Source organism: Anoplophora glabripennis, unplaced genomic scaffold (genome assembly GCF_000390285.2).
Source record: "Anoplophora glabripennis isolate ALB-LARVAE unplaced genomic scaffold, Agla_2.0 scaffold582, whole genome shotgun sequence".
Classification (NCBI taxonomy): domain Eukaryota; kingdom Metazoa; phylum Arthropoda; class Insecta; order Coleoptera; family Cerambycidae; genus Anoplophora; species Anoplophora glabripennis.
Window position 1 is genome coordinate 68,382 of NW_019417075.1, and position 4,127 is coordinate 72,508.

A 4,127-nucleotide genomic window follows, 5' to 3' on the forward strand; every position below is an offset into this window, starting at 1 on the left:
ATTTTATTAAATATTTATATAATACATACATATATTATACAGAACATATGGAAGAGGTTAAATTTGATTGATTTTGTTTACAAGTACAGGTTCAATAATATAAGATAATTTTTTTATTCTTTCTTGAAATCGGACACGGTCGATTGCGTCATGCATCCAACGCTCGCCACATCTAGCTGTCCTGTGGGCGTAAGCCCAGTGGATTATGTACCGGGTGTTGGTATGATCGTTGAACTGGACCCTCTTTTTGATCGGTGATGTGGACATTACGTATCTTCCTCACAATCTCAATGTACTTGATGTCTTCCTTTAAACATTGGATATTTGCCAGGAATTCATTTAACCTCTTCATATATTCGGCTTCCATATTTTTGTTACTCCACAAATTCCAAATTTGTGGTATTGGCAACCATGCCCTTGCTCACTAGGTATACAGGCTTCTCCTGAACTAGTTTCTTCAATTCGGTAATGTCAGAAGCCGAAATTATTTTTATGTAGCGTTCGGGTAAACTGACTTTGCCCTCTGCCAATGTCACTACTACTCGAGGTCCAAACTGGCCCAAGACAATGTCGATGTATTCTATTTTGTATTTTACATCAACTTCTAGTTGATTGGTTCTAATGAATGGCTTCACTAATGCTTGTTTGTTAATGGCAGCAAACATTTTTTGTTCTTTTGATAATTGTTTTCGATATATACTTTCAACGTCTCAAACTCGAATGAGCTGGAGATGTTGCATATCGCTATTTTATTCAATTTGTAAATGCTTGCTCAGCAAAAAATAGATGACCTCATGACTATGACAACATCATCATCATGATCCATGCATTCTTTGTGTCTTGCCGACATCCGCTATAGAACCATGTTCCTATCAAGAAACAACAACATAATACCTTATCACATTATTTATTACCCACATTCTTTAATGTTTATACTGCGCTCCAGTCTCCAGACTCTAGACAAACTTGTGGTGACATGATTAAAGCAGCCAACAAACAGCCGCACCTGCATTCATACACTCTAACTTCTCACACGCATTCCACTCTTTATGTTTAGCCGACATCCGCTATGTGCCCATGTTCTTACTAAGATTTCTTAAAAATATACCTAATAAATCATCACAATATTTATATTAGTGTCACAGATAACTTGCTAACATGCAGAATTATAACCTTGGGGGCTCGAGACTGTTTACTTAGCTCGATGATAAATATTGCAGACCGCTTACGTTACCATGTTGCCATTTTTTAACTATCGGCTTTCTTATATTTTCTACCTTATAACAAAAAGATTGATACCAAGAGGCCGTCGCCACCGCCGCCGCTCCCCGCAGCCCGCTGCCGACTTCCAGCATCGCTGGCCGTATCCGGCCGCCTGCTCCCCCCTATGACGCAGGCATCCCGCTGCCTCCCCGCACGCCTGCATCCCGCTGCTACCCCACACGCCGGCACCCCGCTGCCGCCCCACGCGCCTGCCCCCCGCTGCTGCTCATACACGCACTTGGTGCCGCCTCTGACGTCACGCTCCTCGATGCCGACCTCCTGGTGGTCATTGCCGATGACGGACCCCGGCTTCTTCTTCTGCAATCCAGGCTCCCCCACCCCCGCACCCCACTGACACTTCTTCAGCGTGACCTTGGAGGACAGTATCGCCATGCTTGCTGCTGGAGACCTGGTGTCGGCTCCGGATGGCGGCAGCCTGGTGGTAGCCTGGAGTGACCTTGAAGTGAGCCAAAGTGCCCACTGCTATACTACTACTTTCAATTTATTTCTCAAACAGTCATCAACATAGCCTTCGGCAACTGTACTGAATTTCCACCCTCCATGGCGTTTGAGGGCAAGCAGATTTGAGCCAGAATTGACTAAAATTTTGGCCGATGAACGCCAAAAACAATGTCCCGTGTAACTTTCTGGATTCTCTAGCATCAAAAAATTTGCGATTTCCCTAGCCATGTTTCCAATTTTGTTGATGCCAACGTTTTGGCTTGAACATTTTCCGTTTTGATAGTTTAAAAAAAACCTGCCTGTCTTCAGATTAGGAGGACGAAGAGCACAGTACTTTTTTAAGATAGTGTAAAGGTTTCCTGTAATTGTAAAACACCTTGGTACCTTTGTTTTTGTATTCTTCAGTTTAATCAGCATAGCACTGCCGAAATCTTTGGTGTCTTCTATTTTGAGATAACATAATTCCTCCCTTCGACATGCCCCAGATAGTCCAACTGCCACCACCGCCTTGATAAGTAAATATTTGTCGTCTGATGCTTTCGTCAAAAACCGGCAAAAATCATCTTCTGTGAGGATTTGGGACTTCTTTGGGACGTAGTTTTCGGATTTTCGTTTGATTAGCGCTTGCAACTTTTTATAGCTTCCAAGATCTATGTTGTGATTGGCACTTAACGTTGACTTGAGCATCGAAAAAATCGTCCACAACGTCGAAGATTTATATTTCTTAGATAGTTCTTCAAAATACACCATTACTGCGTTTTCTGAGAAAGTTTGGACATTTTTGGCTAGTCGCCAGTCCATAAATCGGCTTAACTCAGCTTCATACCTGCTTCTGGATTTTGTGGGCAGCAGTTCCGAACATATTTCGCTTGCTTTCTGTAAAATCTCTTCAGAATCACACATTTTCACACCCAAACTTCGGGAATTCAACAATTTTTGAAGTATCTAATCAACAAAATAAAGGAGCCGTGACGGTTGCTATGAAACTCAGCCAACTTGAAACATTGCATAATTTGGGTGACAACATCAAACAAAAATCACAATCTGGAGACGCGTGTGCAAAGATGACATAACCGTGTGCAAAATGTTTAGCACACGGCGTGTGCAAAATACCGTTTTCAGAGCGTGTTTTCCATGCGCAAAACCCCCTTTTGCAAGGCAGTCGTATAAAAAATTAATTGTATTATCTGAAAAAATGTGTTTACACAATCCTCGTCGAGAAACGAATCGCTTTAGAGCGTTTAAGAACATTTCCGTGCTTAACTCGCTTACGAGTTCCAAATGAACTGCTTTACTTGCCATGCAAGTAAATACGCAGATGTATGCCTTAATGATTTTGCGATTATGAAACTTGTCATACTTTATGTACACCGGACCAGCATAATCAATGCCGCAACTTGAGAATGGACGAGAGGGTATCACACGCTTGTCAGGGAGATCACCCATTTGCTGAGTCAAGGTCATTGGGTTTGCCTTAAAACATGCAATGTAACGGTGTATTACTGCTTTTACGTCCGATTTTCCATGTATTGGCCAGTATTTTTATCGAATGTGGGACAAAGTAGTTTGTATGAAGAGTCTGTTCATGATAATGCTGAATGAGGAGGCGAGTGTATGAATGTTTACATGGTAATAATATTTGATGCTTCTGATCATATAACAATTTGGAATGAGCAAGCCTGCCTGATATCATCAGTGTCGAGAAAAGGGCTAAGAGAACTGAGTCTGCTATTAGCTTTAAACCTGTTATGAATTTTGAGTAAATGAATGTACTCAGAAAATGACTGTGCTTGAACTAACCTTACGAGTAACTGCTCACTCTTTGCTATGTCTTCGAGTGTTGCAGGACCTATTAAACGTGAATCGCGATTTAATTTACAATTATTTCTGAAATGCATGCAATATGCAACTATCTTAGTCAGAGTTGTCAGTGTTGCGAGAAACAACTATTCCGAGAGCTATTTACCCCTACCGGCATTGAATATACTCGCAACACCTAGTGCAACAGCTAGGATCGTTTGCCATCAGTTTAACCCACCAGGCACAGACCGGTTTCGGACTTATTAGTCCTCATCAGTGTGTCATAGGTGCGATAACCGACAAACGACCCAGCTGTTCTTCGTCGTATCATCACGAAAAGGAAATACATTGTACGCGGGAGCGCAAATGGCTCCGTCTCTCGTGCGGACTACCAACTGTGCCATTCAAATGGCTACAGTAGGAAGCGATCTGCTAACTGCAGGTACTTTTTTGCACGACTGCCACCCACAGAGAGTGTAACACAATGTCAGAGTTGTGCTAAGGCCTCAGAAAATCTAGGGTGAGTGTTTCATTATTTGAAAAATGCATAATTTGATAATTATTTGTTACCCGCAATTGTATTTGGCACGTTTTGCTTTTTG